The following is a 14,324-nucleotide window of genomic DNA, read 5'->3' as shown; positions in this document are numbered from 1 at the left end:
GCTGGTTCTGACTCATAGTGACAGAAGAAAACACTGCCTGGTCCTGCACCATCCTCATGATCATTGTTACACTTGAGTCTGTCGTTGCAGTCACTGTGTCAGTCTATCACCTTGAGGGTCTTCCCACTCTACCAAGCGTGATGCCCCTTCTCCAGGGAATGGTCCCTTTTGATAACCTGTCCAAAGTACGGGAGACCAAGTCCCACGGTTCTTGCTTCTAAGGGGGATTCTGGCTGTACTTCTTCCAAGACAGATTTGTTCCTTCTTGTCATGGGTTGAATTATGTACCCCAAAACTGTATGTATCAACTTGGTTAGGCCATGATTCCCAGTATTCTGTGATTGTCCTCCATTTTGTGATTGTAATTTTATCTTAAAGAGGATTAGGATGAGACTGTAACACCCTTACCAGGTCACATCACTGATCCAATGTAAACTGAGTTTCCCTGGGGTGTGGTCTGCACCACCTTTTATCTCTCAAGAGATAAAAGGAAAGGGAAGCTAGCAGAGATGGGTGACTTTATACCACCAAGAAAGCAGCACTGGGAGCAGACCGCGTCCGTTGGACCCAGGGTTCCTGTGCAGAGAAACTCCTAGTCTAGAGGAAGATTGACAGAAGGACCTTCCTCCAGAGCCAACAGAGAGAGAAGGCCTTACCCTGGAGCTGACACTTGAACTTCTAGCCTACTAGATGTGAGAAAATAAATTTCTCTTTGTTAAAGCCACCCACTTGTGGTATTTCTGTTATAGCAGCACTAGATGACTAACACAGTTCTTTTGGCAGTCCATGGTATATTCAATGTTCTTTGTCAACACCATGATTCAAAGGCTTCGATTCATCTCCTGTCTTCCCTATTCATTGTCCAGCATTCCCATGCATATGAGGCAATTGAAAATACCATGGCTTGGGTCAGGCGCACCTTAGTCTTCAAGGTAACATCTTTACGTTTGAACACTTTAAAAAGGGCTTTTGTAGCAGGTTTCCCCGATGTAATGCATCTTTTGATTTCTTGACTGCCATTTCCATGGCTGTTGATTGTGGATCCAAGCAAAAAGAAACCCTCGACAACTTCAATATTTTCTCCATTTATCGTGACGTTACTTATTGGGCCAGCTGTGAGGATTTTTGCTTTCTTTATGTTGAGGTGTAATCCATAATGAAGGCTGTGGTCCTTGATCTTCATCAGTAAGTGCTTCAAGTCCTCTTCACTTTCAGCAAGCTAAGTTGTGTCATCTGCATATTGTAGGTTGTTAATGAGTCTTCCTCCAATCCTAATGCCCTGTTTTCTTCATGTAGTCCAGGTTCTCGGATTATTTGCTCAGCATACAGGTTGAATAAGTATGGTGAAAGAATACAATCCTGACACACATCTTTCTTCACTTTAGATCATGCAGTATCCCCTTGTTCTGTTCAAAAGACTGCTTCTTGACCTATGTACGAGTTCTTCATGAGCACAATTAAGTATTCTGAAATTCCCATTCTTCTCAATGTTATCCATAATTTGTTACGATACACACAGTCAAACGACATTGCATAGAAAATAAAACACAGATAAGCATCTTTCTGATATTCTCTGCTTTTTTCCAAGATCCTTCTGACATTAGGAATGATATCCCTCTTTCCATGTCCTCTTCTGAATCTGGCTTGAATTTCTGGCAGTTCCCTGCTGCAACTGCTTTTGAATGATGTTCTGCAAAATTTTACCTGTGTGTGATATTAATGATATTATACAAGAATTTCTGCATTCTGTTGGACATCTTTCTTTGGAATAGGCAAATATGGATCTTTTCCAATAGGTGGGCCAGGTAGCTGTCTTCCAAATTTCTTTGCACAGACAAGTGAGCACTTCCAGCACTGCATCCATTTGTTGAAACATCTCAATTGGTATTCCATCAATTCCTGGAGCCTTGTTTATCGCCAATATCTTCAGTGTAGCTTGGACTTCTTCCTTCAGTACTATTGTTTCTTGATCATATGCCACCTCCTGAAATGGTTGAACAGTGACCAATTCTTTTTGGTATAGTGACTCTGTGTATTCCTTCCATCTTCTTTTGATATTTCCTGCATTGTTCAATATTTTGGCCATTGAATCCTTCAATATCGCAATAACCCTATGTGTTGTAAATCCTAACCTCTATGATATTAATGAGGCAGGATTAGAGGCAGTTATGTTAATGAGGCAGGACACAATATACAGGATTAGGTTGTATTTTGAGTCAATCTCTTTTGAGATATAAAAGAGAGAATTGAGCTAAGAGGAGAGGGACCTCATACCATGAAGAAAGAAGGGCTAGGAGCAGAGCTTATCCATTGAACATGGGGTCCCTGCACTGTGAAATTTCTGGACCAGGAGAATATTGGTGACAGGGACCTTCCTCCAGAACCTACAGAGAGAAAGTTTTCCCCTGGAGCTGGCACCCTGAATAGGACTTCTAGCTTCCTAGACTGTAAGAGAATAAATTTCTGTTTGATAAAGTCATCCACTTGTGGTATTTCTATTATAGCAGCACTAGATAATGAAGACACTAGCTTTGCAGGTAGAGGTAGCAAGAAGTGGGAGGCCCTAAGAGTCTGACTGCTTGGGGAATTAAAGAAAGTCCTCGGAGCTGTAGCACAGAGCATAGGATGGTGAGGGGCATATGATGGCGTTGAAGAGGTCAGCAAGGGCTGTTAGCCGTGAAAAAAATGCATATTATTTGGGGTGATTTTTTTTTTTTCTCTCAAACTGTCAAAGATTAAAAAATATATATATATATGCTATACTGTACCGTTGACTCCTGGGGGAACAAGAAAACCAAAAACCCGTTGCTGTCAAGTCAATTCCAACTCATAGTCACCCTATAGGACAGAGTAGAACTTCCCCATACGGTTTCCAAGGAGCGCCTGGTAGATTTGAACTGCCGACCTTTTGGTTAGCAGCAGTAGCTCTTAACCACTACACCACCAGGGTTTCCCAGGGAAGCCAAATGCCATAATTTTCCTAGAGGATAATACAGATACATTTGGCAGCACGAATCACAAGACTTAAAAGTCCTTGCATGCTCTTTGACCCAGAAGTTCCACATTTGTTCTAGGAAATCATCATGGCTGTGCAAAAATACTTCTTTTCAAATATGTTCATCCGACTGATTTTGATAATAGTGAAAAACCAGAGGCAGGTAAAATGTTGAATAGTAGTTTATTAAGGAAATAAATCACAATATATCATTAATGGATCTGTACAGAGTCATTAAAAATTATCATAGAAGTCCATGTATGGCGTGGAAAAGGCAGGTTACAAAGAAGTATATCCAATGTAAATGCAATTATATAAAAAGAAAATTGTTTATGCAGAGAGATAAATGACTGGAAAAATATAGAGCCAGATGTTAACAATGGTTTCTCTGGAGAGGGAATTAAGAGTATTGCAGTAGAAAATTATTTGCGGGAAAGTTCTTAATTCTCTGAAGGCCTCAAATTTTCTACCCTGAGTACTCCACAGTGGCTGTATCTCTGGGTCAGAAATACTGTACAGAGACTGTTGATAACCGTGAATTGTTGTGTGTGAAAATCAGAGGAGAAAAACATGTCAGTCAAAATATAGGGATTATATACAGTATAAATCCAGCTGTACAACAGACTACACTAAAATTAGTAAATAAAAGTATACTTGCTAAAAATCTTAAGCCTAAGTCTGGGGCTGAGAAAGTGCCAAAAGAGCATGGTAACTGCGGTGCGGAGTTAAAACTCTATGGGATTTAGGTTGTCCAGGTGTGACGCTAGTGGCACAAGAGCCTCCTCCATCTTGTTTAAGGATCTAACACCTGCAACTAATAGTCTAGGCTTCTGTCCATCACATCGTACATCAACACACACCTGTGATGGTCAATTAATGTGTCCACTTGGCCAGGCTACAGCTCCGAGTTGTTTGGCCAAACACTAGTCTAGTTGCTGTTATGGAGCAGTTACACATGCTATGTTTTATTACATCAGTTGACCTTAATTAAAGCAGATTAACTTCCACAATGTAATCTAATGTGATGCGATCAATCAATCTGTGGAAGGCCTTGACAGCAATAAAGGCATTGCCCTAGGTGGGTTTAGCCTCCAGACCTTAAATAGGTGTTTTAACAGAACTCTCACTTGACTCTTCCCATTGCCTGACCTGTGGATCTTGGAATGTAAGCCTGTAGGTGTCTCCAGCCTGTCCCCTCACCATCAGATTTTGAACTTGCCAGCCCACGACAACCACATGAACCAGTTTCTTGAAGTAAATCTCTCTCTTTCTCTATCTTCTCTCTCTATATATATACATACACATTTACAGTGGCGTTGTTGATGTTACATGCCAACTCATAGCGACCCTATGTACAATGGAATGGAATGAAACACTGGCCGTGTGCCACCCTCACAATCATTGCTGTGTTTTGCTATGTTTCAGCCTATTGCTGCAGCCACTCTGTCAGTCCATCTCGTTGAGGGTCTTCTTTCTTTTCACTCACCCTCTACTTTACCAAGCATGATGTGCTTCTCCAGGGATTGGTCCCTTCTGATAACACGTCCAAAGTACAGACAAGTCTAGCCATCCTTGCATCCAAGGAGCAGTCTGGCTGTACTTCTTCCAATACATATACAGTAAAATCTGTGAAAACTGGAACCTGTGTAAGGCACAAACCTGTCAGAGAAGGAAAAGTCAAATATTTCCCACTAACAGAGAACGACCAAAAGTGGTAAGACTGCATCCTGTCAAAGGTGGAAAACTTCCAAGATGCAGAAAAACAAGGCGGTTCCCTTGAATTCTGGCTCTCACAGGTTTCCTTTGTACAAGTGTGCAGCACAGAACCTTTGTTCAGGCAAACCATTCAACCGCATGTAAGTCTGTGGTCCTATAAAGTTTTAATAGTTCAGATATCTCGTGGAGATTGGGACATAGCCAACGACTTTTTGCTAAGTACTGTAGATCCCATCTGTTGCTCACTAGCTCTCCAGTCCTTCACCAGCCTCAGCCCTGGGGCAGTAGGGGGAGGGCGTCCCAGCATCCATCCCGACTGCCTGCCCCAGTGCCATCACCTCAGGCAGCAACCATGCAGATGCTGCCTGAACCTCTGAGGGGGATGCCCCGAAAGGCCACTGCTCCACTTAGCCAAGGCACTGGGCCTGAGACAGCAGCTCCTTCTGCAGTGGCTGCCTTTGAGCTGTCCACCCTCTTGCTGCAGTGGTGGTGAGAAAGAGAAAAAAGAAAGGCACTGGGGAAGGAGGCCGACGCAGGGCTGGGGCATTCAGGAGGTGGGGACAGTGGGGCTGGAAGAGTTTATAAAGCCCATGTGAGGGGGCAGGGGGATCAGATCAGGGGTTAACCACTCAGCTTCCAACCTTCAAACCCACCCAGTAGCTCCAGGGGAGAAAGACATGGCTGTCTGCTTTTGTAAAAATTACAAAACCCAAACCAAGTCCATGTGGCCAAGTCGATTTTGACTCACAGCAACCCTATAGGACAGAGTAGAACTGTCCCATAGGTTTCCAAAGCCATAAATTTTTACTGAAGCAGACTGCCACATTGTTCTCCTGTGGAGCAGCTGGTGAGTTCAAAACACCAACCTTTCCATTAGCAACTCAACACTTTAACCACAGCCTCGAAAACCCTATGAGGCAGTTCTGTTCTGTCACAGGGGGTCATTGAGAGTTGAATTCAACTGGACAGCACTGAACAGCAACAATACGTAGCTCACGGGTTCTGTTTCTCTAGCTAACCCTAAGACAAGGCCCAGTTAAGGAGTTAAAAAACCCCAGCAACCTGGCTTTCTCATCCATGTAAAATGGTATTGAGATAGACAGGGTTAACTATGCTGGCAGAACTGAAGAGCTGTTAAAAGATTACCATCTAGAAGTTGGGTAAACAGGAGCCACACCTTGTCAACATGAGATAAGGTTGAAACAACCCTGAATTACTATCTCCTTCTTAGTGTTTTTCTATTCCCTTCCCCCTTTACAGGCTCTGCAGAAGAACGAAGTGTGACTGCTGTTTAACCCTCCTTAGCCCTCCGAAGGTGACATTGTAGTGCCGAAGATCAGTGCGCTTGTGCTATATGCCGTAATACGTGATGCCAAGGGCTGCCGAGAGGACTCCATCTTGAATATCAGCAGGTTCCGTCTTGGATTCCAGAAGTGAGTGCAATCTAATTATCATTCACCACCATTCTGAGAAGTACCAGCCCTTGAAAGAAGCCCACTAAATATTCATTACTCTATTGTCTCCACCAAACCCATATAAGCCCTAGCGTTGCTTCCCTTTTCAAGTCAGTCTTTTGGAGAGGCTTAGTCCCCTGCTGACATCTTTTGCTTCACTCAAGCAAAAATAAAGCTTGCTGAAGATAAAGCTTGTCTTTCACGTGTATTCGTACTCAGGAAAAGACAAGGACCCTTTGTGTCAGATTGGCTATTGGTAATGGTTTTACTGCACAGACTGCTTTCTCCTCAACATTCTATGAGGAACATCCTTCCAGGAACACTCGTCTGCTTAGGAGTCTCCAAGACTTGCTCAGACTTGGACTTAGGTTGTTATCTGGGGTCGGGAAGGGGGGACAGATATCTTTATCTTCCTATCTTTATCTCCCTTTGTTTGTTGATACCGATTGCCCACCAGTCAATACTCTGTAGGTAATTTAAGGTTGGAGAGGATATGAACTTAAAAAATCTTTGAAAAAAATGAAAAAAAAGAAAAGCTTTAGGAGGGGGGAAAAAAACTATTACCAAGATATTATTGAGATCTTTAATTACAGTATTTGAAATTCAAACTCAACACCGCTGACTTTATTTTCTCCTTTCTTATTTATCTCTATTTTCTCAACTTTCTCCAGTAAGCATGTAATTACTTTCAAAGACAGAAAGATAAATTAATGTTATTATTATTTTTATTTCATTATCAACTTTTATTGTTTTATTCTAAAAATACAAGTATAAAAATCGCAGGAGGCTGCAGTCCCTGGGTTTGAATGTCAGAACTAACAATGAAGGTGCTTTGGCAGTCACAGTTGCCCACAGCATGATTTTGGTAAGAAAGGTCTCAGAAGCACATATTTCTAACAGTGTATAAAAGGCTTATTTCTCCCAGCCTCATGGCCCCTAGACAAATCCCTAAAATTTTGTAAACTCCCACAAATAAAGGAGAGACTCTTAAGTCCCAGAAGAAAATGGCGGGGCAAGGAAGGGTATAAAAGATTGTTGTTGTTAGGTGGCATTGAGTCTGTTCCAACTCAGGAACACTATGTACAACAGAACGAAACACTGCCCGGTCCTGCGCGCCATCCCCACAATCATAGTTATGCTTGAGCCCGTTGTTGCAGCCACTGTGTCAATACATCTCACTGAAGGCCTTCCTCTTTTTCACTGACCTTCTACTTTACCAAGCATGATGTCCTTCTCCGGGACTGATCTCTCTTGATAACATGTCCAAAGTATGTGAGACTAAGTCTCGCCATTCTTGCTTCTAAGGAGCATTCTGGCTGTACTTCTTCCAAGACAGATTTGTTCATTCTTTTGGCAGGCCATGGTATATTCAATAAAAGATTATAACATATTAAAATCAGAATTCTTAAAAAATAGATGATTGTCTTAGTTTCCAAGGAGGCCTGGTGGCTCAGTGGTTAAGCACTCGGCTGGTAACTAAAAGGTCAGTGGTTCAAACTCACCAGTCGCTCTGCGGAAGAAAGATGTGACAATCTGCTTCCACAAAGGTCACAGCTTTGAATACCTTATGAGTCAGTTCTACTTTGTCCTATAGGGTCACTATGAGTAGGAATGGACTCTATAGCTATGGGTTTGGTTTAGTGTTATTTTCCTAGTGTGGCTGTAATACAAATACCACAAGCATGGCTTTAGGAACAGAAATGTATTTTCTCATAGTTCTGGAGGGCAAAAGTCCAAATGTGGTAATTCCTTCGTTGTCGGTAGCCCCAAGTGTTCCATAGCATTCCTCACATGGCATCTGTCTTTCCCAGTGTGTGCACACATGTCTCTGTGTCTGTTTCACTCTTTATATACCTCAGAAGTGATAAAGTTTAGGATCCACTCTAGCTAGTGTGATCTGAAATGGTTGACTACATTACATTAGATTGCATTATGGAAAGCGACTACATTATATTAAATTCCATTGCTTATACAGGTATAAGGTTAGAATTCCAAAGCATGTTTTGAGGGACACAATTCAATCCATTAACAATAAATATGGCTAATTGCATATTCCAAACATGGCCACAACATTATTTCCCACTCCTCTTCTCAATTGACAACATGACCTTGACACTCTTCCCATCAAGAAATGGGGTTTATTTACTTTTGCTCCCCTTAACCTGGGCAGATCTGTGACTTATATGTTGTCATGGATTGAACTGTATCCCCCCAAAATATGTGTCAACTTGGCTAGACCATGATTACAGGTATTGTGCCGTTGCCCATTTTGTGATCTGATAAAAATGTGTTGTAAATTCTAACCTCTATGTATTAATGAGGCAGAATCAGTGTGGGGTGTATCTTGAGTCACAGCCTTACTAGCCTTACTTACTCAAGTCACACCTTTGCTTGAGTCACACCTTTTATCTTACAAGCAATAAAGGGAAGAGTAGCAAGCAGAGAGGGGAGGGACCTCACTAACACCAAGAAAGAAGAGCTGGGAGCACAGAGTTACATTTGGACCCAGGGTCCCTGCTCTGAGGCCAAATCCAGGGTGCTGTCAGGGAAAGATGGTCATGTTTTGAAGCCAAGAGAATGACTGGAAGATTCTTTGTTAAGACCACAGGAAGAACTGGGGCCTGGGGACCACAGTCTCAGAGGACAGCTAGGTCAATTGGCATAACGTAGTTTATAAAGAAAATGTTCTACATCCCACTTTGTTGAATAGTGACTGGGGTCTTAAAAGCTTTTGAGCCACCATCTAAGATACATCCATTGTTCCCAAACCACCGGAGCAAAGGAGAATGAAGAAAACCAAAAACAGAAGGAAAATACTAGCCCTAAGGACTGAAGGACCACATGCACCAGAGACTCCATCAGCCTGAGGCCAGAAGAACCAAATGGTGCCTGGCTACCACTAATGACTGCCCTAAAATGGGACATAAGAGAGAATCCCAGACAGAGTAAGAAAAAATGTAGAACAGAATTCAAATTCACGTAAAAAGACCAGACTCTCACAGAGTCTGGAGGAATCCTTGAAACTATGGCCCCCAGACACTCTGCTAAACCAGAACTGAAACCGTTCCCAAAGTTCATTTTTCAGACAGAAAATAGATAGGCGTATAAAACAAAAAACTAATACATGTGAGGAACAGGTTTCTTGGTTCAATCAAATATAGGAGACCAAATGGGCACCTCCTGTCCAAAGGCAGGACAAGGAGGCAGGAAGGGACAGGAACTGAACAAATGGACACAGGGAACCTGGGTGGAAAGGGGGAGCATGCTGTCACATCGTGGGGATTGCAACAAATGCCACAAAACAATATGTGTATAAATTTTTGAATGAGAAATTAACTTGAGCTGTAAACTTTCACCTAAAGCACAAAAATAAGTAAATAAAAAAGAGAGAAAGAGAAAGAAAAAAAAAACCCCACAAAGCAATAAAAAAAAAAAGATCACAGGAAGACGTGAGGGGGTGCCACTTTGACCCTTTCAGACAGAGAAAGGCCCTCTAGGAAATTCAAAGATGTTGTCTCTCAGAAAGTGTGTCATCATGGTTAAGCAGTTGGCTGCTAACCGATGGGTTGGCAGTTCAAACTCACCAGTTGCTCCATGGGAGAAAGATGTGGTAGTCTCCTTCTGTAAAGATTACCCTTTCGTGTTGAAGTGATTCCAACTCATAGTGACCCTATAGGACAGAGTAGAACTGCCCCATAGAGTTTCCAAGGCTGTAATCTTTACAGAGGAGTCCTGATGGTACAGTGGTTAAGAGCTTGTCTGCTAACCAAAAGGTCAACCATCTGAATTCACCAGCCACTCCTTGGAAGCCCTATGGGGCAGGTCTAGTCTGTCCTTTAGGCTCACTATGAGTCAGAACCTACTCAACAGCAATGGGTTTTTGGGATATTTTTCAGCAGACATACAGGGGACTCCAACATAAAATCATGTCTCAAAAAGATTTGGGGTTGGGGACTTTGTCTAATGGGTTTAACTTCAATAATATTCATAGAAAACCCACAAAGGTATTAAGAGCATTATTATGGAGGAAATCCTGCCTTCTTTATACTAACTATATAGATACAATACAAAATGAAAAAAGACTTTTGGATTCCCTCTATACAGGAAACAAGCTCATAAGAACATTCAGCTCTATCTTATAAAAAAGGGTGATTCAGAAGGTGGAACCAAGAACCAGAGGGCACAGCCAAAAACCACGGAGAACCACTGCCAAAAAGTAATACTAAGCTTTAATCAAGGAATTGGCAACATATCCCTGGCTGGATTTCAAAATTGCTATGGACCAATGGCAGCTGCGTGCCTCCCATGCCCTGCCCCATTTTGAAAGGGAGTGTCTATACTAACTATTCTATTGCTTTTCAACATTATATGTTCCGTGTAGGAGGAGTGGCAGATAACTTGTCCCTTTTGTTCACAAGTCTTAAGATCTAGAGAGACTGTACTCAGCTGTATGCAAGGAATTGTGCCTGAAGATATTCATTTGCACTTGTACCTGATTTATGACGATATCCTGGACTTTGAACTGCTATTGTAAGGGGATCAGTCTTTGGGTGTCCTGGAGAGGGAGAGAGGGTATTTTGCATTCAGGAGGGATGTGAATGATTGTGGCCAGTGGGTGGACTGCGACAGGGTATATTTTCCAAAGATAGCCACAACAAACTCTCCCTCCCCCATGTACCTCTACAATGTGCACTTTCACCCCTCTCCTTGATTCTAGGAGAGGGCTTGTAACTCACTTGAAACTTAAAATAATCTAGGAGGCTAGAAGTCTAAATTCAGGGTGCCAGCTCCAGGGAAGGCTTTCTTTCTCTGCCAGTTTTGGGGGAAGGTCCTTGTCATCAATGTTCCCCTGGTTTAGGAGCTTCTCAGTGCAGGGACCTCAGGTCCAAAGGATGTGCTCAGTTCCCAGTGCTTTTTTCTTGGTGGTATGAGGTCCCTGTCCTGTCTGTTTGATTCAGTTATAGCTCAAAAGAGATTGACTCGAGGTATAATCTAATCCTGTGGATTGAGTCCTGCCTCACTAACATAACTGCCTCTAGTCCTGCCTTTTTCACGTCATAGAGGTTAGGATTTACAACACATAGGATAATCACATCAGATGACAAAATGGAGGAAAAACACCCAAAACTGGGAATCACAGCCTAGCCGAGTTGACACACATTATGGGGGGACACAGTTCAATCCATAACATTAACCTAGAAAGATCTTCTAGCTATATTGTAAGTAAAAGTAAAAAAGAGGCAGAAGAGAGCTCATAATAGTCTGCCATTTTTGATAGGCTGCATGTTCGTATGTGCATAGAAAATTCTGAAAAAACTCCTTAGATGCATTGGTATGTTTGGAGATGGGCTGAGAAAAGTCTTAATTTTCATTCTGTATTCTTTTGTGCTATTTGACATTTTTGCAATGGCATATAATATATGTGCATGTATTTCTTTTCAAATAAAAAAAGAATTTATGTACAAAAATAAACGAATAGCTATCAAATTTCTGAAGGGGAAGGACTCTAAGATTAAAAGCAACAAAAACAATCAGGAGGGGAAAGACTCATCAATTTGACAACACAAAATTAAAATGTCTATACTATAAAATACAAAAATTAAGCTGAAAAGGCTGTACACAAGAAATACAACAAAAAGTTTATATCTTAACTGTATTATTAGCTATAATAAGTCAAGTTGACAAACACTAAGAACAAAATAGATAAATGTTCAAAAGCCATCAATTTAAACAATTCACAGAAACACCCTGACATTTTCCTTCAGAGGGTTTACCGAAACCAGCTGCCAGTGACTAGACTCCGACTCACGGTAACCCCATGTGTGTCAGAGTGCGACTGTGCTCCACAGGGCTTTCAATACATGTTTTCTGTTTTCGGGAAGGAGATCAGCAGGTCTTTCTTTGAAGGTGCCTCTGGTTGGACTTGAAACTCCAAACTTTCAGTTAGCAATGTTTTGGTTGGGGCATCAACTGTATGCACCACACACACACGTAGGGTTGCCATGATTTGAAATCAACTTCACAGCAACTGTTTTTTTTCATAGCATTTACCATAATTTTAGTTATATATGTTTTGTGTGGTTATTTCTTTAATGTCTTCCTCTGCCCCACCATGAACCTATAAGCTTTGTGAGGTCAGAGAGTAGATCTGTCTTGTTCAGCAACTTACACACTGTTTGACACATTGCAGGCATGCAATAAATATTTGTCATAATAATCAGTCGATAGGTGGAATACTTAACAGTTGAAATGTGATCAAAGTTAAAAGTTCTAAGTTTAAAATTAAAGCATAAAATACTGCTTTTTTTTCCCTCTCAAATAAGCAAAGATTTCCTAATGTAATGTCATTTAATGCTAAAAACATCAGTAAAAGGATACCAGCACTCTCATCCGCACTAGTGAGACATCACATTTATAAAAGCAAGTCGATTCCTTAAAACCTATCAGAAAACCCTGCTGATTAAGAAGAGCTAAGTTTATTAGTCTTACTGCAGTAAGGGAGAACGTGCCAGAGTCTGTGTCTCACAATGGGAAATTAAGACAGAGTGTGAGTCCCGGGGCCCACTACCCATCTGTCGTTTGGTCAGACTGTGGTGGTTTACATGTTGCTATGATGCTCGATGCTATCCCACTGGTATTTCAAATACCAGACTAAGACAGATTAAGGTCTCTGGGGGGCACGAACAACTTGCCCTCAGCTAGTGTCTTAGTCATCTAGTGCTGCTGTAACAGAAATACCACAAGTGGATGGCTTTTACAAAGAGAAATTTATTCTCTCACAGTTTAGCAGGATAGAAGTCCAAATTCAGGGTGTCGCTTCCAGAGGAAGGCTTCTCTCTGTGTCTGCTCTGGAGGAAGGTCCTTGTCATCAATCTTTCCCTGGTCTCAGAGCTTCTCAGCATGGGAACCTAGGGTCCAAACACACGCTCTGCTCCTAGCATTGTTTTCTTGGTTGTATGAGGTCCCCAACTCTCTTCTCACTTCTCTCTCCTTTCATCTCTTGTAAGATAAAAGGTAATGCAGGGCACTCCCCACAGAAACTCCCTTTACATTGGATCTCAGATGTGATCTGAGTAAGGCTGTTACATCCCACCCTAATTCTCTTCAACATAACCCAGCCTGCCTCATTAACCACAGGCAGAGATTAAGATTTACAACACATAGGAAAATTACATCAACCACAAAATGGAGGGCAACCACACAATACTGGGAATCATGGCCTAGTCAAATTGATACACATATTTTTGGGGTACACAACCCATGACAGCTAGTAACCAAAAAATTGGCAGTTTGAACACACCCAGCAGCACCTTGGAAGAAACAAGCTTGGTGATCTGCTTCTGTTAAGATTACAGACAAGAAAACCCTTCGGAGCAGTTCTGCTCTGTAGTACTCTGGACCTCCTAAATCACAAATCAACAACAGACTGCATAGGAGCCAAAATTTGTAAGGCTTGACCAGAGTAAAATGGCTGAACTCCATTTTGGCTCTTGCTGACAACTTAACCTTCAACATAAAATGAAGATTATAGGGAGGGAAACAGGGAAGAAAAGGGAATGTTCCCATGAAGGTCCTGATGCCAACAGACTTAAGTATATAACAAAAGAAAAGTTTTCAGTGTCCTTAAGGGAGGGTCTTAACACAAGATCCTTATCAGAAGTTCCCTCTACAGCCCTCAGGAAACGTTTAAGATAATTAAAATGTAACTGCCCTGTAGAAACCCCTCAGGCACATATTCAAACTGACCAATTCAAAGAGAACATTTGTGTTTCCAACCAATTGTCATAAAGAGTTGTTCTGCCTCTTGATCTTGCAACTTCCAATCAGAATACTGTAAACTAGTTCCTGGTTTCTGCCCTATATCTGTCCCCAGGAAGCAGCCACCCCTTGGATTCATTGGTCTTCACTCTATGTAGGCTAACATCTCCCAACATGTTTCTTATGTTTTCAATAAATCTCTTTGTTTTACTTTAGCAGAGTCTGACAATGACAACAAGACTAAGACAGGCTAGAAAGGGCTGGCAATCTACTTCCACAAATCAGCCAGTGAAACCCTATGGATCCCAGAATATTGTCTGAGACTTCAACTCGCTCACCTTGGACACATCAATAGGAGGGACCTTTCACTGGAGAAAGACATCATGTTTGGTAATGTGGAG

The sequence above is a fragment of the Elephas maximus genome, chromosome 8 (assembly GCF_024166365.1).
Source record: "Elephas maximus indicus isolate mEleMax1 chromosome 8, mEleMax1 primary haplotype, whole genome shotgun sequence".
In the NCBI taxonomy this organism is placed as follows: Eukaryota; Metazoa; Chordata; class Mammalia; order Proboscidea; family Elephantidae; genus Elephas; species Elephas maximus.
Note: the sequence above shows the minus strand (reverse complement) of the source record.